The following is a 22650-nucleotide window of genomic DNA, read 5'->3' as shown; positions in this document are numbered from 1 at the left end:
AATAAGAAGCACAGAAGTGCTATGTAAGTGATGTGATTAAAATAATATATACAAAGTGATAGGAAAAATAATAAGTGTTAATAAAGTGTTAGGGTGTGCCGACCTGCAGCAGCCCACCCATACCGACACAGGGGCCACTGCACCCCACACCCACCCCATAAATAATTACATATATATATCTGGGTTAAATTCCCAGTGTAAGGCCACATGGTAATGGCACCTACAGCATCTGAGAGCCAGCTTACCTGGGGATACCCCTGGCTTCCCCTATGGCACTACTAGAGTCAGCAATCCCTCCTAAAGCTGACCCATTTGTGCCTCTCTATATACAATACACAAGGTGGAAAGCTGCTCAATCAGATTGTAATGTCACTCAGGTGCTAAAAGGGGAGGGGTAATTCTGTGTAGGAAAAAAACTGTGTTCCCTAATGCACACCGAGTGAATAATATTACTATATAATAATAGTCAGATAATACGGAGATCTTAGTTGCGTATATCTGCAGATATAGGGTTAAGCCCCCAGGCCGATCGACAAGGCTTCTCCATCACTGGGGGTCCCTAATACTAGGTATGGGCCTGGGGTGCAGGACCCCACAATGTCGGCACAGGTCGGCCACCCCAGGTCAGCACACAGGTGAAAATTAATAGGGGTTAATAAGAAGCACAGAAGTGCTATGTAAGTGATGTGATTAAAATAATATATACAAAGTGATAGGAAAAATAATAAGTGTTAATAAAGTGTTAGGGTGTGCCGACCTGCAGCAGCCCACCCATACCGACACAGGGGCCACTGCACCCCACACCCACCCCATAATTAATTACATATATATATCTGGGTTAAATTCCCAGTGTAAGGCCACATGGTAATGGCACCTACAGCATCTGAGAGCCAGCTTACCTGGGGATACCCCTGGCTTCCCCTATGGCACTACTAGAGTCAGCAATCCCTCCTAATGCTGACCCATTTGTGCCTCTCTATATACAATACACAAGGTGGAAAGCTGCTCAATCAGATTGTAATGTCACTCAGGTGCTAAAAGGGGAGGGGTAATTCTGTGTAGGAAAAAAACTGTGTTCCCTAATGCACACCGAGTGAATAATATTACTATATAATAATAGTCAGATAATACGGAGATCTTAGTTGCGTATATCTGCAGTTATAGGGTTAAGCCCCCAGGCCGATCGACAAGGCTTCTCCGTCACTGGGGGTCCCTAATACTAGGTATGGGCCTGGGGTGCAGGACCCCACAATGTCGGCACAGGTCGGCCACCCCAGGTCAGCACACAGGTGAAAATTAATAGGGGTTAATAAGAAGCACAGAAGTGCTATGTAAGTGATGTGATTAAAATAATATATACAAAGTGATAGGAAAAATAATAAGTGTTAATAAAGTGTTAGGGTGTGCCGACCTGCAGCAGCCCACCCATACCGACACAGGGGCCACTGCACCCCACACCCACCCCATAAATAATTACATATATATATCTGGGTTAAATTCCCAGTGTAAGGCCACATGGTAATGGCACCTACAGCATCTGAGAGCCAGCTTACCTGGGGATACCCCTGGCTTCCCCTATGGCACTACTAGAGTCAGCAATCCCTCCTAATGCTGACCCATTTGTGCCTCTCTATATACAATACACAAGGTGGAAAGCTGCTCAATCAGATTGTAATGTCACTCAGGTGCTAAAAGGGGAGGGGTAATTCTGTGTAGGAAAAAAACTGTGTTCCCTAATGCACACCGAGTGAATGATATTACTATATAATAATAGTCAGATAATACGGAGATCTTAGTTGCGTATATCTGCAGATATAGGGTTAAGCCCCCAGGCCGATCGACAAGGCTTCTCCGTCACTGGGGGTCCCTAATACTAGGTATGGGCCTGGGGTGCAGGACCCCACAATGTCGGCACAGGTCGGCCACCCCAGGTCAGCACACAGGTGAAAAGTAATAGGGGTTAATAAGAAGCACAGAAGTGCTATGTAAGTGATGTGATTAAAATAATATATACAAAGTGATAGGAAAAATAATAAGTGTTAATAAAGTGTTAGGGTGTGCCGACCTGCAGCAGCCCACCCATACCGACACAGGGGCCACTGCACCCCACACCCACCCCATAAATAATTACATATATATATCTGGGTTAAATTCCCAGTGTAAGGCCACATGGTAATGGCACCTACAGCATCTGAGAGCCAGCTTACCTGGGGATACCCCTGGCTTCCCCTATGGCACTACTAGAGTCAGCAATCCCTCCTAATGCTGACCCATTTGTGCCTCTCTATATACAATACACAAGGTGGAAAGCTGCTCAATCAGATTGTAATGTCACTCAGGTGCTAAAAGGGGAGGGGTAATTCTGTGTAGGAAAAAAACTGTGTTCCCTAATGCACACCGAGTGAATAATATTTCTACATAATAATAGTCAGATAATACGGAGATCTTAGTTGCGTATATCTGCAGATATAGGGTTAAGCCCCCAGGCCGATCGACAAGGCTTCTCCGTCACTGGGGGTCCCTAATACTAGGTATGGGCCTGGGGTGCAGGACCCCACAATGTCGGCACAGGTCGGCCACCCCAGGTCAGCACACAGGTGAAAATTAATAGGGGTTAATAAGAAGCACAGAAGTGCTATGTAAGTGATGTGATTAAAATAATATATACAAAGTGATAGGAAAAATAATAAGTGTTAATAAAGTGTTAGGGTGTGCCGACCTGCAGCAGCCCACCCATACCGACACAGGGGCCACTGCACCCCACACCCACCCCATAAATAATTACATATATATATCTGGGTTAAATTCCCAGTGTAAGGCCACATGGTAATGGCACCTACAGCATCTGAGAGCCAGCTTACCTGGGGATACCCCTGGCTTCCCCTATGGCACTACTAGAGTCAGCAATCCCTCCTAATGCTGACCCATTTGTGCCTGTCTATATACAATACACAAGGTGGAAAGCTGCTCAATCAGATTGTAATGTCACTCAGGTGCTAAAAGGGGAGGGGTAATTCTGTGTAGGAAAAAAACTGTGTTCCCTAATGCACACCGAGTGAATAATATTACTATATAATAATAGTCAGATAATACGGAGATCTTAGTTGCGTATATCTGCAGATATAGGGTTATTTTTCCTATCACTTTGTATATATTATTTTAATCACATCACTTACATAGCACTTCTGTGCTTCTTATTAACCCCTATTAATTTTCACCTGTGTGCTGACCTGGGGTGGCCGACCTGTGCCGACATTGTGGGGTCCTGCACCCCAGGCCCATACCTAGTATTAGGGACCCCCAGTGACGGAGAAGCCTTGTCGATCGGCCTGGGGGCTTAACCCTATATCTGCAGATATACGCAACTAAGATCTCCGTATTATCTGACTATTATTATATAGTAATATTGGCCCTCATTCCGAGTTGATCGGTCGCAAGGCGAATTTAGCAGAGTTACACACGCTAAGCCTACGCCTACTGGGAGTGAATCTTAGCTTCTTAAAATTGCGACCGATGTATTCGCAATATTGCGATTACTAACTACTTAGCAGTTTCAGAGTAGCTCCAGACTTACTCTGCCTGTGCGATCATTTCAGTGCTTGTCGTTCCTGGTTGACGTCACAAACACACCCAGCGTTCGGCCAGGCACTCCCACCGTTTCTCCGGCCACTCCTGCGTTTTTTCCGGAAACGGTAGCGTTTTCAGCCACACGCCCCTGAAACGCCGTGTTTCCGCCCAGTAACACCCATTTCCTGTCAATCACATTACGATCGCCGGAGCGAAGAAAAAGCCGTGAGTAAAAATACTTTCTTCATAGTAAAGTTACTTGGCGCAGTCGCAGTGCGAACATTGCGCATGCGTACTAAGCGGATTTTCACTGCGATGCGATGAAAAATACCGAGCGAACAACTCGGAATGAGGGCCATTATTCACTCGGTGTGCATTAGGGAACACAGTTTTTTTCGTATGTATAAAGAAGAAAGATAAAAAAAACCACGTTTAGGTGGTATACAATTATGGATGGACTGCCGAGTGCCGACACAGAGGTAGCTACAGCCGTGAACTACCGTACTGTGTCTGCTGCTAATATAGACTGGTTGATAATGAGATGTAGTATGTATAAAGAAGAAAGAAAAAAAAAACCACGGGTAGGTGGTATACAATTATGGATGGACTGCCGAGTGCCGACACAGAGATAGCTACAGCCGTGGACTACCGTACTGTACTGTGTCTGCTGCTAATATAGACTGGATGATAATGAGATGTAGTATGTATAAAGAAGAAAGAAAAAAAAAACCACGGGTAGGTGGTATACAATTATGGATGGACTGCCGAGTGCCGACACAGAGGTAGCTACAGCCGTGGACTACCGTACTGTACTGTGTCTGCTGCTAATATAGACTGGTTGATAATGAGATGTAGTATGTATAAAGAAGAAAGAAAAAAAAACCACGGGTAGGTGGTATACAATTATGGATGGACTGCCGAGTGCCGACACAGAGGTAGCTACAGCCGTGGACTACCGTACTGTACTGTGTCTGCTGCTAATATAGACTGGTTGATAATGAGATGTAGTATGTATAAAGAAGAAAGAAAGAAAAAAACCACGGGTAGGTGGTATACAATTATGGATGGACTGCCGAGTGCCGACACAGAGGTAGCTACAGCCGTGGACTACCGTACTGTACTGTGTCTGCTGCTAATATAGACTGGTTGATAATGAGATGTAGTATGTATAAAGAAGAAAAAAAAAAAAACCACGGGTAGGTGGTATACAATTATGGATGGACTGCCGAGTGCCGACACAGAGGTAGCTACAGCCGTGGACTACCGTACTGTACTGTGTCTGCTGCTAATATAGACTGGTTGATAATGAGATGTAGTATGTATAAAGAAGAAAGAAAAAAAAAAACCACGGGTAGGTGGTATACAATTATGGATGGACTGCCGAGTGCCGACACAGAGGTAGCTACAGCCGTGGACTACCGTACTGTACTGTGTCTGCTGCTAATATAGACTGGATGATAATGAGATGTAGTATGTATAAAGAAGAAAGAAAAAAAAAACCACGGGTAGGTGGTATACAATTATGGATGGACTGCCGAGTGCCGACACAGAGGTAGCTACAGCCGTGGACTACCGTACTGTACTGTGTCTGCTGCTAATATAGACTGGTTGATAATGAGATGTAGTATGTATAAAGAAGAAAGAAAGAAAAAACCACGGGTAGGTGGTATACAATTATGGATGGACTGCCGAGTGCCGACACAGAGGTAGCTACAGCCGTGGACTACCGTACTGTGTCTGCTGCTAATATGGACTGGTTGATAATGAGATGTAGTATGTATAAAGAAGAAAGAAAAAAAAACCACGGGTAGGTGGTATACAATTATGGATGGACTGCCGAGTGCCGACACAGAGATAGCTACAGCCGTGGACTACCGTACTGTACTGTGTCTGCTGCTAATATAGACTGGATGATAATGAGATGTAGTATGTATAAAGAAGAAAGAAAAAAAAACCCACGGGTAGGTGGTATACAATTATGGATGGACTGCCGAGTGCCGACACAGAGGTAGCTACAGCCGTGAACTACCGTACTGTGTCTGCTGCTAGTATAGACTGGATGATAAATAATGATATAAAAAATATATATATATCACTACTGCAGCCGGACAGGTATATATTATATAATGACGGACCTGCTGGACACTGTCTGTCAGCAGAATGAGTTTTTTATAGAATAAAAAAACACCACACAAGTCACACGACGAGTGTTTAACTTTTTCAGGCAGACAATCACAATATACTGGTGGTCAGTGTGGTCAGGTCACTGGTCAGTCACACTTGCAGTGGCACTCTGGCAGCAAAAGTGTGCACTGTTTAATATGTACTCCTGGCTCCTGCTATAACCTATAACTGCTCCCCAGTCTCCCCCACAATTAAGCTGTGTGAGCACAGTCAGATATTATACATAGATGATGCAGCACACTGGGCTGAGCACAGATATGGTATGTGACTGAGTCACTGTGTATCGTTTTTTTCAGGCAGAGAACGGATTATATTAAATAATAATAAAACTGCACTGGTGGTCTCACTGGTCAGTCACTAGTATAACTAACTAACTACTATCAGCAAAATTCTGCACTCTCTGAGTACTCCTCCTAAGCTCCAGTAAATGAAGTGTCTCACTCTCACTCTCCTATCTATTTCTAAACGGAGAGGACGCCAGCCACGTCCTCTCCCTATCAATCTCAATGCACGTGTGAAAATGGCGGCGACGCGCGGCTCCTTATATAGAATCCGAGTCTCGCGATAGAATCCGAGCCTCGCGAGAATCCGACAGCGTGATGATGACGTTCGGGCGCGCTCGGGTTAACCGAGCAAGGCGGGAAGATCCGAGTCGCTCGGACCCGTGTAAAAAAACCTGAAGTTCGGGCGGGTTCGGATTCCGAGGAACCGAACCCGCTCATCTCTAGTTAGGAGCTGATTGGCTGTTCCTTTCTCTCTCTACTTTATCTCTCTCCAATGTTTGATACATCTCCCCATATGGGAAAATATATTAAACCTTCTAAAAAGTGGAGAATTGAACAAACAAACAAACCAATCAGCCTCTAGCTAGTATTTATCAACTTCTATAAAATGATGGGTAGAAACTGGTTGGTTGCTATGGGGAACTAGTCCACTCTTTATAAGCTTTGATACATCTCCCCCATAGAACCCTATATAATGTATGCCATCATGCTCCATAAAACTGGTATACTCATATATACTATTATACTTTGATATATTGAATCACCTGTTACTTGGCAGCCCATTTGCTCCTGTATGGCCATACAGTTTAACATGCCCTCATATACTATATGTAATCATCATTCAAAATTAATTCAAAACTTAAAATTCTTGGATTTGACAGACCTATAGTGATTATATATAAAAGACTGGCTAAATGAGGCAGGATTGTTACAGTCAATGGTGTAAGTTAAGGTGAAGGGGAGATGACCAGTGGAGAACCTCATGGATGAGTCCTACAGTAGGTTCTGTTTTCATTGTGATGGTTTTTCTTTTTGAAGATGACACAAGAGGATGCAAAACTCTGAAAGTAGAATACAGTGTGACTGGTTGATATAACGTGAACAGCAACAGAGAAAAGGGACCATATTCCTCTTGAACCATAAATGGCAGCACTGGAGGAATGACCATGGTCATCTGCAGTTAGCTCAGAATGTCAGTTGGGCAGTTTGGATTTTGGGAAAGATATGACCCTATAAATCTTATCTTTATCTGGTAACTAAAATCCACTCTGTAGTGCACAGTTGGGTAACTGTTCTCCTTTGCTGACACAACAACACAATCTTGAAAAGAGACACTAGTGGCCCAAATGACAAGAGGCAACGCCTATCTCAATCCTTCATCTTGTACTGAGCAAATCCTTAGCTGAGCGATATGGCACAACCTGCGCCAATGGACCATTATTAAGGTCTTCTCCTGCTTTAACCAACCTGGCTGTTCAGTCATGGATTCACCTGTAGCTGGATCTGTTTGGACAGGTTACGTTGACATTACCATATTAGAGAGTAGAGAAAAGAGAGATACTGGTGATCTTCTAAAAGGTGGACAGTATTACAACTCTGCTAGCAATGTGCATCCTCTTGGAGAACCAAAGGACACATATGAAGCTCCAGGAATATCTTGTGTTGCCTACAGCTAGTTTAGAGACTTCAGTTTTGTTCTTTTAAACAAAATAACAGAGATACCTCACCTACTGTAGCTATGAGGTATGCAAGAGGCTTATCAATACATCCACAAGCTCGAAATGTGTTATAATCTGCCAATTTAAAACGATAACAAAGAGGAAGTGTTGTTTTTCAGCAGACGTAAATCCTACGGTGCACTCCACCACAGGTCAAGAGAAGACAATCAACTCTGAAACAATACGCTGGGCTTTCTCATCAGCTGCAATCCCATCATCGCTTTCTGATTGCGCGTTATGAAAGCAAATCGTGTAGTGCCAGCTTCTATAAGGAGGCAATTTTCCACTCCTCATAACTACGGGAGACATTGAAGAATTAATGAAAAAAATGATGGCTGTCTGGCAGATAGGCGTCAAACTCTTACTTCTGCATAAATTCTCCTGTGTCGAGACGGAAAAACAGTTCAGGGTCAAAATCTCATCTAGTTACCTAGATTAAAAACTAATTTCTCTAAAGTATGTGTTATATTGAAGCCTTTTCATGCAAATAAATAGCCAGGCAGCGCCCCATCCTTTTCCTGCTTTATTAGCTGTGCATGTAATGAATTTCAACAGGACTGTTCTTTAATTACAATGCATGTTAGGAACATTATTATTCCTGGCTAGCATATCATTACGGGCAGTGCACAAGCCGTACTTCTATCAAACAGACCGTCATGGTGGCTCAGTCCAAATATTGACCATTTACATTTTTTTTTTTATCATGCGAGATTAAAAGTCCCATTATGTCCCTACAAATGGTAAATCCAATCAGAGGGGAACCCGTGGCTAAATAATATCCTGACCCTGAAAATTGACTAACTGAGATGTGAGATAATTGTCTGTTTTGTGTGCGGAGGGGATGAGGGTGGTGGGGATCTGAGAACATGAGGCTGATCAAACAGTAAATACAGACTTTAAATTTAAAAAAATATATATATACAGTATTTATTTTATTCATTGTGAGGCTTATGATAGTGACTTGTATTTATAATACATTAATCTGGAACTGATTTTTTTTCTGTCTCCTTCAAGTTCATATAAGAACAGACATGTGTCCTGGTCACTGTTGACAATAAAACTATAAACCATTATGCAATGTATCGCAATGCTGTTGTAGCGGTACTTAGGGGTCCACAGTACTTAGGGGTACGTGGTAGCAGAACCTTTTTATCTTTACTTCTCGTTTTTAAAAAATTTTAAGTTCCAAAAACAGATAGAAATCAGTCAAATCAGTTCAGAAATGAATAAAATAAGCATGTGCCCACATGCATCTTATGCAGAATGTGGAAGGTACTATACATCTTGGGCCTGGTTCTGAGACCGCCATATCATGCACCAAAGAAAGAAATCAGCCACTGAACATGGGGGGTCATTCCGAGTTGTTCGCTCGTTATTTTTTTCTCGCAACGGAGCGATTAGTCGCTAATGCGCATGCGCAATGTCCGCAGTGCGACTGCGCCAAGTAAATTTGCTATGCAGTTAGGTTTTTTACTCACGGCATTACAAGGTTTTTTCTTCGTTCTGGTGATCGTAATGTGATTGACAGGAAGTGGGTGTTTCTGGGCGGAAACTGTCCGTTTTATGGGTGTGTGCGAAAAAACGCTACCGTTTCTGGGAAAAACGCGGGAGTGGCTGGAGAAACGGAGGAGTGTCTTGGCGAACGCTGGATGTGTTTGTGACGTCAAACCAGGAACGAAACTGACTCAACTGATCGCAGATGCCGAGTAAGTCTGGAGCTACTCAGAAACTGCTAAGAAGTGTCTATTCGCAATTCTGCTAATCTTTCGTTCGCAATTTTGATAAGCTAAGATTCACTCCCAGTAGGCGGCGGCTTAGCGTGTGCAAAGCTGCTAAAAGCAGCTAGCGAGCGAACAACTCGGAATGACCCCCATGGTCAGAATCAGCCATACGCTTACTGACGGAGAGCTCTGCTACGAGCGGACTGAATGGACCACACTTTCTGAGAGATGGAGACTGATCCAGATAGTAAATGACAGCTGCGGAGGTAATAGCAGTGGGCGTCATAGGTTTCTACGTACAGACACATGGATTTCAGTATACACGGGCGGAATATCACATTATCATTTCAAAGTAAGCATGAGGCCGCGGACGAACGGAAAAACATCCGCTGATGCTTATCAATCAGAGAAGTTTCTTTAATGTAAAGTTTCTCTATTGTCCCTCCTGCCTTGTTTAATGCATGGATGAGCCTCCTACACGTAGTATATTATAAGACAGGGAAAAGTTGCGAAAAATTTGAAGATGAAAGCAGATCGCTGCATACGCATGTGTGATGCTGCCTCCCAATGTGTCCGCAATCATATAGTGGACGCATCGGAACTAAGGTTGACCCTGTTAGACAGTCGTCCGCCATTTTTTTTTTCGGAATGGCTACGTGTAATGTCATGCAGCGCCCCCCCCCCCCCCCCAAATGCCACGTCGCTGCCCCGCAAACACCATCGCTGTCAATCACATTGCGGTTGCATCCATCGGGGATGCAACTGCAATGTGTGTGGCCACGCAGCTACTGTGCGGCCTCTGCGTGTGCGCAGTTTGCTGCCGTCGGCAAACTGCGCTGCGGGCCGCTGATGCAGCCAGGTCTGAATGACCCCCTAGGTCTTAAACAGGGAGGAATTTTATTTTTGGTGCATGCTTATTCTCATCAGGTTGTCACTCATTCTCGCAAATTACCAGGCCAGGAGTTTCCAAAGAGACGCCTGCCAAAAGGTGAATGTGGGCGCGAGCCTATATCTGCCCAGAATGTGTCACGTGTTCACACGTCTTGCGTTTCATAAATAATCACTGTTGATACTATCACATTTTAATTTATAATATTATATTTGTACAAATCAGGGTATGAGAGAACACAACAATATACCAGAGATATTTATGCGGATCACCGTGTATTGGTTTTGGTTCTAATTCATCTTTTTGTTTTGGTTTTGGCAAAACCACCCTCAACTTTTTGGTTTGGATTCGATTTTTGGTTCGGTTTACAATGGATTCAAAATTGATAATCACTGATGAGCTCCAAAAACGTGAAATTCGGATTTAAAATCCGAATTTCGAACCATGGGGAGATCAAAACCGGAACTCGGCTCATATTGGATCTTCTCGGGAAATTCAGACCGGGTATTGGTTGGGTTCGGATCCACAAAATTTGGATGGAATCAGATTTTTGGAGAACCGAACCACGCATCTCTTCAATATACCCAGAATTCGGGCGGGATGTAATGAAGTCTGAATTCGCCGGCCACACGGGATGCTGGCCGAACTTGAACGTTTGTTTTTGAAAAGGGCAGTCATGTATAATTCATGGTTTAGCTTCGTACATGTTTGCCCCTTTAAAAAAAGTTGTCCGCCCTTCCTTTGTAATAAGTCTGATCATTTCTGATAAATATGTGTTAATTTATTTATCCTTCAAATATATACATTAAAAAGTGAGTAGTAGTGTTAAAATAGGCCAGTGGAACTTTTTCATTGCTTTATTCAACAGTAGTTTTGTTATTACTTATTTTTTGTGTGTTTTATTTTTGCACTTTGCAATTGCTGTTTGAGATGGTATATTACTGTTTGGGTTTGGATGGTCTGACAACCAAACTCCGTACGCTCAGCAGGTTTAATAATTCAGCATTCTACAGAAGTATTGCTTGTCTGACCATGCTGCAGCTGACAGTCTTATAAAACTTATAAGTAGTGTTCCGACAAGCATCTTGTCACTTCTGCTGTTGCGGTTTGCAGGTATCAGATTATAAGAGGGACAAACATCATCTACTACATTAACATTGCAGCCAGCGTGATGTTGTTCTTTTCGTTTAAACCAGATATTTTCTGCTCAGTTTGTCAAAATCCTCCGACTTTACTCTGGAAAAATAATCTCTTATTCCTGTTAGACGGTGAAAGCCAGTGATAGCTCAGCATTGCTGATTGCTGAGACCTTGGTTAGAGATCCCTGTAGGCTGCGAATACAGTCCTAATACTTAGATTTTATGCACACACTGACACGTTGGCATGGAAGCTGTAATGATGACCAGCTGTTAGCTTGGCATTGTTCCTGTTCCAAGGGTTTCAACATGGTGTGAATGCCAAGCAAAGGCGGTTTTGGAGGGGTAGCCAGCAGTAAGTGTTGCCCTCTCTGCCAGTGTATGCTATTGTTCTGGTATGGAAACGCAGCTGTATATTTGTAGGGCACAGTAGTGTTTATTGTTTCAGTCATCGCAGGAGTATGTTGTTATTTGTGCACAGTACTTGCACAGAATGGGATCATGCAGAAAGACAAGTGTGAGACGGGTTATTCTGAGACTGGAGGCCAAATTCAGAGATGTACAGTAACGCGATGTTAACGCACATCTCCGATGGTTTGTGATCTTTCGGCAGCATCGCTTTCAGTACCCTGGACAGTGCAGCCTGATTGTGTTGGCGTGCTGAGGATATTTCCTGACCTCTGCAGTACAATTACACTGAGGGTAATACCCCCTTATCCATCTGACGATGTGGGTCGCAGCCGGGAGCCTGACATGGGTGCTACCCGGCTGCGACCCGCATCGGCCCCTTTCCCATCAGCAGTCACCATCCCGGCATATTGCCAGGTTGGTGACGCTGCTGGTGACGCGGCAGGGGCGGCGCTGGGAGATCACGTGATCTCCCAGCGCCGCCCTTCCATACAGTGTAAACGGGAGCCATGTCGCATCGACATGGCTTTCGTTTATACTACACCTTACCCGGATCATTCCCGTGTCCTGCCCAGGTAGCTACCAAGGTAGGATTCCCGGGTCACTTGATCCGGGTTTTTCCTGAGGTCGCCGTTTCCGCTTGCAAAAAACACGGGTAAATGTGCGCCCCCGTGCATTTAACCGTGTTTTTTGAGCTAATGGAAAAGGGGTATTACTCAGCTATACAATGGTTGCGCAGTTGATCAAATGCAAGGGCGGATTTAGGGGTAAGGTCACCCCTAGGCACAACAGTAATGCCCTCCCCCCTTACTTTTATTCTTTTCAATGATTTGTTTATAAGCTCTCATTTGATGATAGCCAATGTAATAGAATAATAAAAAAGCCACTATGACATTTTTTTTCCATTACTGTATGTACTATATACATATTTACTAAATAGGACAGCTTACAGGGGTGGTATGTGCATGTCCTACCCATTTACACTCCATTCAAGATGGCATATGGTACAGTACAGTGGAAATATTTAGCAGTTACTGGTACATTTCGGGCAGACAGAACCAACGCAAGCATCCAAGTGCTGCCCCCAAACAAGTGCCTCCCCTAGGCATGTGCCTCACGTGCCTAATTGGAAATTCGCCACTGATCAGATGCTATGCTCATAGATGCAGCAGCAGATCACAGAAGTCGGCAGTGGTCATCTTTTAACTCAAAACGCCTACTACTGGTTTTACATATTTTTGCACCATTGCTGTGTACAGAGGTGCACCAGCGGAGCAGTTAACGTCCATCCCTGAATCAGTGTCCAGAGATGAGATATACTGCACACATTCCAAGTGGAGACAATTGCTCAACAGTTATGTTGAGCACTTGTTGGAATCTAAAGATCTTCAGCATTGGAAGGAAGTCACATCTCCTACAGTTGGTAGCAGCAGGGGCATTTCTAGAGAGGAGACCCGTGTGTAGGATCCATCAGGGTCCCATCCTCTCTAGCCAGCAGCGCTGTGGCTCTGGGCAGTAGGGTACCTAGGGCTGTCCCAGAGTCTAAAACGCATGCGCAGATCACCAGAAAATTGGTGCAGCTAACATTTTTCCAGTGATTTAACTACTGCGCATGTGCGAAACACAGGGAAAATAGCGCTGCACCATTTTCCCGGTGATTTTTGCAGTGCCGTTGCTGCTCCACAGGTCTCTGGAGGGTATGTATTACAAATAATGGGTGCAGAGTGTGCAGTGTGGGCCCCTCCTGGACCCTGAGGTCCCTTGTGCACCGCACACACTGCACCCATTATAAATATGCCAGTAGGTAACAGCCCCCTCCAACAGCTTAACCCTAATTTCATCCCTCCCAAATCCTAACCACCCCATCCCACCACAACGTAAATGCTCTGTGGACAAACTCGGCCCTGGGCATAGGCAATATAGGCAAATGTCTAGAGTGCCATTGTTCCAGGGGTGCACCCACCGATCACGGCCACCTGCCCCCACATTGTTTAAGGGACACCAACTAAAATCTTGCCTAGTGCACCAAATTGGTCAGGACCGGCTCTGTGTATGCAGAACATAACCTGCTTATTTTTGGAGATATAAATGTAATAGGGGGCAAGAAGCTGGAGGTACGGGAGTAATGCGATAATGACCATATTTTTAAAGCAGCAATCATTTCCAAGGCAAAACCATGTTGGTTTTGCCGCTTTAAAAATATGAGCATTCTCTCACAAACTCCCCCACCACTAGTGTCTCACACCCTATTACATTTATCCCATTGTGACAAATTGCCTGATTCAGAGATGGACACTGGTCTTACCTCTCCAGCAAAACAGGGCCAATGCACCCCTGTTTTCCAGAAATGCAGACAGTGTGCCCCCGCCCTCAAATTGTCGCAGCATGCCAATCATGTTGCAGCTTGTGCAATTGCAGGAGACCTGCATATGTGCAGATCTCTAAACATCAGAGCTGTACGACTGAACCTTTGAATTCGGCCGAATGACTGTAATTGCCCATGATCATTCCCTCATATACTGCATAACACATATTAAATAAATAAGATAACCAAATCGGATATCCTTTTTTTTTCACATTTACCATTTTCTCTGTCATACCAATTTGGTGTTAAAATTAGTCTTTTACTAGGATTTTAACACCAGGAAATGCCAATATACCATAAATGTGATATTCTCAATTGAGGTCTAGGGGGAGATATATCCAGTATGAAATGCAAATTATTCTCATTAAAACTTTTCCTTCTCCAGGAGGTTTTTGCCCACTTGTAGACGTAGTATTTTTAGCTGTTTTTAGCACGCTCCTTCATGTATGTATTTATTTGTTTGCACTTCATATAAGCAGATGTCAGTAGACGTGGGGTGAAACAGTCGGCATGTAAAAATATCTCAGCTCGAAACTCTGAATGTACATTGCACATGTCAGAGCTGTGAAAAAATTTCCATTTCTTTCAACAAATTTTAAAAAAATCTCCTCGATGTTGTCATTCGTCGGAAAACACCTGCTTTTAACAGAATGGCAAGACATATGGATATGGATATATATATATATACATATATATATATATATATATATATATATATATATGTAGTGTTCATTCTAGCACCCTGCACCTTTCAAAACCCATGCAGTTCCTCTTTCCTGCCAGGGGTGTCACTCTCTGCTGTAGTGCTTCTCCACACACTCTGATCTGTAACTTAGTGCTGTGATACAGACCGGTGTGTGCTGAGAAGCCCCAGAGCAGAGAGTGATACCCCAGGCAGGAAAGAGGAACTGCACGGGTTTTGAAAGGGGCAGGGTGCTAGAATGAACACTATATATATATATATATATAAGCGATGAGCAGGTTCGGTTCACAGAGAACTAAAATCCACAGAACATCCCGTTCCGAGGCCGGCTTGGGACTTCCCACCAGACTCGGAAACCAGAACGAGGCAAAACGTCATCATCCCGCTGTCGGATTCTCACGGTTTTTGGATTCCATGTAAACAGCCGCGCGTCACCACCATTTTCACTCCAGACTTGGAGAGTGAGGGAGACAGACCTCTGTCTCTCTGTGGGTGGTAGCGTCAGGTGGGGTTAGTGTGTGCTCTGTAGGGGTGCTACTGCAGTCACTGTGGTGTACCTGTGCTCTGTTAGGGGTGCTGTCCTGGCTGTCATTTGTGTTTCATGTGCTGTTACGGGTGCTGCAGCTGTACATGGGTGTAGCTGTCCTGGCTGTCAATGTGTTGTACAAGGTGCAGGGGCACTGTTCTCCTGTATGCTGTAAAAGTTCTGGGGTGCAGTTGTTCAAATAAAAGCTCACTGGTACTGTATGGTGAAAAATATAGGGGTGCTGCTGTTAAAATAACATTACACTGGCCCTGTATGCTGTAAAAATTCAGGGGTGCAGTTGTTAAAAATTAAAAGCACACTGCTCCTTTTTGCTGTAAAAATATAAGGGTGCTGCTGTTAAAAATAAGATTTTACACTTACCGGTAAATTTATTTCTCGTAGTCCGTAGAGGATGCTGGGACTCCGTAAGGACCATGGGGAATAGACGGGCTCCGCAGGAGACATGGGCACTTTAAGAAAGACTTTAGACTCTGGGTGTGCCCTGGCTCCTCCCTCTATGCCCCTCCTCCAGACCTCAGTTAGAGAAACTGTGCCCAGAGGAGATGGACAGTACGAGGAAAGGATTTTTGTTAATCCAAGGGCAAGATTCATACCAGCCACACCAATCACACCGTATAACTTGTGATAAACTACCCAGTTAACAGTATGAACAAACAACATAGTCTCGGTCCAAACCAATGAACTATAATATAACCCTTATGTAAGCAATAACTATATACAAGTCTTGCAGAAGAAGTCCGCACTTGGGACGGGCGCCCAGCATCCTCTACGGACTACGAGAAATAGATTTACCGGTAAGTGTAAAATCTTATTTTCTCTAACGTCCTAGAGGATGCTGGGACTCCGTAAGGACCATGGGGATTATACCAAAGCTCCCAAATGGGCGGGAGAGTGCGGATGACTCTGCAGCACCGATTGAGCAAACAGGAGGTCCTCCTCCTCAGCTAGGGTATCAAACTTATAGAACCTTGCAAAGGTGTTTGATCCCGACCAAGTAGCTGCTCGGCACAACTGTAATGCCGAGACCCCTCGGGCAGCCGCCCAAGAAGAGCCCACCTTCCTAATGGAATGGGTCTTAACCGATTTTGGCAATGGCAATCCTGCCAAAGAATGTGCTTGCTGAATCGTGTTACAGATCCAGCGAGCAATAGTCTGCTTTGAAGCAGGTGCGCCAACCTTATTGGCTGCATACAGGATAAACAGCGCCTCTGTCTTCCTGACCCTAGCTGTTCTGGCCTCATAAATCTTCAAAGCCCTGACCACATCAAGTGACTCGGAATCCTCCAAGTCACGCGTAGCCACAGGCACGACAATAGGTTGGTTCATATGAAAAGATGAGACCACTTTATGCAGGAATTGAGGACGAGTTCTCAATTCTGCCCTATCCACGTGAAAAACCAGATAGGGACTTTTATATGACAGAGCCGCTAATTCCGAAACACGCCTTGCAGAAGCTAAGGCCAACAACATGACCACCTTCCAAGTGAGATATTTCAACTCCACTGTTTTGAGTGGTTCAAACCAAGGTGACTTGAGGAAACTTAATACCACGTTAAGATCCCAAGGCGCCACCGGAGGTATAAAAGGAGGCTGAATATGCAGCACTCCCTTCACAAATGTCTGTACTTCAAGAAGAGAAGCCAATTCTTTTTGAAAGAAAATGGACAAGGCCGAAATTTGAACCTTTATGGATCCTAATTTTAGGCCCAAATTCACTCCTGTTTGAAGGAAGTGAAGTAAACGGCCCAAATGAACTCCTCTGTAGGAGCAGTCGTGGCCTCACACCAAGAAACATATTTTCGCCATATGCGGTGATAATGTTTCAATGTCACGTCCTTCCTAGCCTTAATCAGGGTAGGAATGACCTCCTCCGGAATACCTTTTTCCATTAGGATCCGGCGTTCAACCGCCATGCCGTCAAACGCAGCCGCGGTAAGTCTGGGAACAGACAGGGCCCCTGTTGCAGTAGGTCCTGCATTAGAGGAAGAGGCCACGGATCTTCTGTGAGCAACTCTTGCAGATCCGGATACCAAGTCCTTCGTGGCCAATCTGGAACAATGAGGATTGTTCTCACTCTTCTTTGCCTTATTATTCTCAACACCTTGGGTATGAGAGGCAAAGGAGGGAACACATAGACCGATCTGAACACCCATGGTGTCACCAGAGCGTCTACAGCTACCGCCTGGCGCAATATCGCTTCAGCTTTTTGTTGAGACGGGACGCCATCATGTCTATCTGAGGCAGTCCCCACCGACCCGCGATCTGTGCGAAGACTTCGTGATGAAGTCCCCACTCTCCCGGATGCAGGTTGTGTCTGCTGAGGAAGTCCGCTTCCCAGTCGTCCACCCCTGGGATGAACACTGCCGACAGTGCGCTTACATGATTCTCCGCCCAGCGAAGAATCCTGGTTGCTTCTGCCATGGCCACTCTGCTCCTTGTGCCGCCTTGGCGGTTTACATGAGCCACAGCTGTGACATTGTCCGACTGAATCAGAACCGGTTTGTCCCGAAGTAATGCCTCCGCTTGACGTAGGCCGTTGTATATGGCCCTCAACTCCAGGACGTTGATGTGGAGACAAGTCTCTAGAGTTGACCAGAGACCTTGGAAATTTATTTCCAGTGTGACTGCTCCCCAACCTTGGAGGCTTGCGTCCGTGGTCACCAGGATCCAGTCCTGAATGCCGAACCTGCGGCCTTCCAGGAGGTGAGCACTGTGCAGCCGCCACAGGAGAGATATTCTGGCTCTGGGAGACAGGGTGATCCTTGGATGCCTTTGTAAATGAGACCCGGACCATTTGTCCAGTAGGTCCCATTGAAAAGTCCTCACATGGAACCTGCTGAAGGGGATGGCCTCGTACGATGCCACCATCTTCCCCAGGACACGTGTGCAGTGAAGCACTGAAACCTTTTTTGGCTTTAATAGGTTCCTGACCAGAGCTATGAGCTCCTGAGCCTTTTCCATCGGAAGAAAAAACTTTTTCTGTTCTGTGTCCAGAATCAGGCCCAAAAAGGTCAGACGCGTTGTAGGAACTAGCTGGGACTTCGGAATATTGAGAATCCAGCCGTGCTGTTGCAACGTCCTCACAGACAGTGACACGCTGTCCAGTAACTTCTCTCGAGATCTCGCCTTTATGAGGAGATCGTCCAAGTATGGGATAATTGTGACACCCTGCTTGCGCAGGAGCACCATCATTTCCGCCATTACCTTGGTGAAAATTCTCGGGGCCGTGGAAAGCCCAAACGGCAACGTCTGAAATTGGTAATGACAGTCCTGTACCGCAAATCTCAGGAACGCCTGGTGAGGAAGAAAAATCGGAACATGAAGGTAAGCATCCTTTATGTCCAGGGAAACCATCCAATCCCCCCCCCTCCAGGCTGGCGATGACCGCTCTGAGCGATTCCATCTTGAACTTGAACTTTTTCAAGTACAGGTTCAGGGATTTCAGATTCAAAATGGGTCTGACCGAACCGTCCGGTTTCGGAACCACAAACAGGGTTGAGTAATACCCCTTTCCTTGCTGGAGAAGAGGAACCTTGACTATCACCTGTTGCAGATACAATTTTTGAATTGCAGTTAACACTAACTCCCTTTCTGACAGAGAAGCTGGCAGAGCCGATTTGAAAAACCGTCGAGGAGGCATCTCTTCGAATTCCAGCCTGTATCCCTGAGAAACAATCTCTATTGCCCAGGGATCCACCTGTGAGTGAACCCAGACGTGGCTGAAAAATCGAAGACGTGCCCCCACTTGAGCTGACCCCCCCCAGGGAAGCCCCAGCGTCATGCGGTGGATTTTGCAGACGTAGGGGAGGACTTCTGCTCCTGGGAGCTAGCTGTGTGCAGCTTTTTTCCCTTGCCTTTACCTCTGGCAAGAAAGGACGATCCCCGTACCTTCTTGCTTTTATTTGAACGAAAGGATTGCATTTGGTAATTAGGTGCCTTCTTAGTATGTTGTGGGGGAACATAAGGTAAAAAATTCGATTTACCAGCCGTAGCAGTAGAGACAAGGTCTGAGAGGCCTTCTCCAAACAACTCCTCCCCCTTGTAAGGCAACGACTCCATATGCCGCTTTGAGTCGGCATCCCCCGTCCACTGTCGGGTCCACAAGAGTCGCCTAGCAGAAATAGACATAGCATTTATTCTGGAGCTTAGTAAACAAATGTCTCTTTGAGCATCCCTCATATATAACGCAGCATCCTTGATATGCTCTAGGGTCATTAGAATGGTATCCTTATCTAGGGTCTCAATCTCCGTAGACAAGGAATCTGTCCCTGCTGCGACAGCACTACAAACCCAGGCCGATGCCATAGCCGGCCTAACAATAGTACCAGAATGTGTGTAAATGTACTTCATGGTAACTTCCTGCTTACGATCCGCAGGATCCTGAGGGTAGCCAGGGGCGGATCCAGAAGAAAATGATAGGGGGGGCACCATGGAAGGGGAAGTACATTTGCGTGCGGCTTCGGTGCATGTGAGGTGGCGCTTCTTATACAATGCCCACAGTTGTAGCTCTCATTATGCAATGTCCACTATTCTGGTAGTGCCCCTTATATAGACCCCATAGTAGTGGTGCCCCTTATGCAATGCCCGTATTGCCCCCAGTAGTAATGTTGCCTGTAGTAATGCCCGCAGTCATTTAGTGAGTGTGGCCAATTAAAATGAGACGTGATACACAGACATATGCCCCCAATAGTGCAGTGCCAAATCCACAATTGCACCCACAGTGCCAGATCCACAATTGCCCCCACAGTGCCAGATCAACAAATGCCCCCACAGTGCCAGATCCAAAAATGCCCCCACAGTGCCAGATCCACAAATGCCCCCACAGTGCCAAAAATGCCCCCACGGTGCCAGATCCAAAAATGCCCCTACAGTGCCAGGTCCAAAAATGCCCCTACACTGCCAGATCCAAAAATGCCCCTACAGTGCCAGATCCAAAAATGCCCCTACAGTGCCAGATCCAAAAATGCCCCTACAGTGCCAGATCCAAAAATGCCCCCACAGTGTCAGGTATACAAATGCCCCCACAGTGCCAGGTATACAATTGCCCTCACAGTGCCAGGTATACAAATGCCCCCACAGCAGGTATACTATACAAATGCCCCTCCAGCAGTTCTGCAGCTGCTTACCGTTGCTGCTTCTCTGCCGGCTCTGAGGATGTCAGGAGGAGAGCGCGGCTATGTCTGGTGGCGTGTAGGACTTCAAACTAGCTGCCAGTTCGTGACCCAATCAGAGCTCGCGGACCGGCGGCTCCTGATTGGCTGCCGGTCCGCGAGCTCTGATTGGCTCACGAACCGGCGGCTGGTTTGAAGTCCGCAACACGCCGCCAGATAGCCGCGCTCTCCTCCTGATAGCTGAGACACGCTGCCGCTGGACTGAGCGGCTGCGTGTCTCAGTGACACAAGCGGAGGGGGACGGGGGGACGGATTGGGCCACAAATGACAGGGGGGGCACGTGCCCGAGTGCCCCCCCCTGGATCCGCCTCTGAGGGTAGCAGTATCCTGGGAAGGCAGTGCCACCTTCTTGGATAAGCGTGTCAACGCCTTGTCTACTTTAGGCGAAGATTCCCATCGTATCCAGTCCTTTTGTGGGAAGGGATATGCTATAAGAATCCTTTTGGGAACTTGTAGTCTCCTGTCTGGAGATTCCCAAGCCTTTTCGCACAATTCGCTTAGCTCAAATGAGGACGGAAAGGTGATCTCAGGCTTTTTCTCTTTATACATGTGTACCCTCGTGTCAGGGACAGGGGGTTCCTCAGTAATATGCAAAACCTCTTTAATAGCAATGATCATGTAACGAATACCTTTAGCCACTTTTGGCTGTAATTTTGCATCCTCTTAGTCGACACTGGAATCTGAATCCGTGTCGGTATCTGTGTCAGTGATCTGGGATAATGTGCGTTTCTGAGACCCAGAAGGTCCCGGTGTCACTGGGGCAGGCATGGTCTGACTACCTGACTGATCCCTAGCCTCAGTCTTGTCTAATCTCTTATGCAATAAATTTACATTAGCATTCAAGACATTCCACATATCCATCCAGTCCGGTGTCGGCGTTGCCGACGGCGATCTGACATTCATGCACTCCCCCTCCTCCTTAGGCGAGCCTTCATCGTCAAACATGTCGACACACGAGTACCGACACACTCCACACACACAGGGAAACTCTTTTCTGAAGACAGGTTCCCCTTTAGACCCTTTGGAGTGACAGAGAGAGAGTATGCCAGCACACACCCCAGCGCTATATGACCCCGGAGAAAAACACAGAATGTTTACCCAGTAGCGCTGCTGTAATGTATAATCGCCAATTATGTGCCCCCCCCCTCTACTTTAAAACCCTCTTTCACCGTGTGTCAATCAGGGGAGAGTCCGGGGAGCTTCCTCTCAGCGGTGCTGTGGAGAGAAAATGGCGCTGGTGAGTGCTGAGGGAGAAGCCCCGCCCCCTCGGCGGCGGGCTTCTGTCCCGCTCAAACTTTGTAAAACATGGCGGGGGCTCTTTTATATACATGTACAGTGCCCACCTGTACATGTATATAGGTCATTTTGCCATAGGAGAGGTATTCATTGCTGCCCAGGGCGCCCCCCCTGCGCCCTGCACCCTTACAGTGACCGGAGTGTGTGAGATGTATGGGAGCAATGGCGCACAGCTGCAGTGCTGTGCGTTACCTCAGTGAAGCACCCGAAAGGCTTCTGCCGCCTCAGAGTCTTCTTTCTTCTTTTCTTCCGGCTCTGTGAGGAGAACGGCGGCGCGGCTCTGGGATGAACGCCCAGGACGAACCTGTGTTCCACTCCCTCTGGAGCTAATGGTGTCCAGTAGCCGAGAAGCAGAGCCTATCATTTAAGTAGGTCTGCTCCTCTCTCCTCAGTCACTCGATGCAGGGAGTCTGTTGCCAGCAGTGCTCCCTGAAAATAAGAAACAATCTAACAAATATGCTTTCTTAGCAGGAAACTCAGGAGAGCTCCCTGCAGTGCACCCATCTCTTCTGGGCACAGTCTAAAAACTGATGTCTGGAGGAGGGGCATAGAGGGAGGAGCCAGTGCACACCCAGAGTCTAAAGTCTTTCTTAAAGTGCCCATGTCTCCTGCGGAGCCCGTCTATTCCCATGGTCCTTACGGAGTCCCAGCATCCTCTAGG

Source organism: Pseudophryne corroboree, chromosome 9 (genome assembly GCF_028390025.1).
Source record: "Pseudophryne corroboree isolate aPseCor3 chromosome 9, aPseCor3.hap2, whole genome shotgun sequence".
In the NCBI taxonomy this organism is placed as follows: Eukaryota; Metazoa; Chordata; class Amphibia; order Anura; family Myobatrachidae; genus Pseudophryne; species Pseudophryne corroboree.
This window is presented reverse-complemented; position numbering follows the sequence as displayed.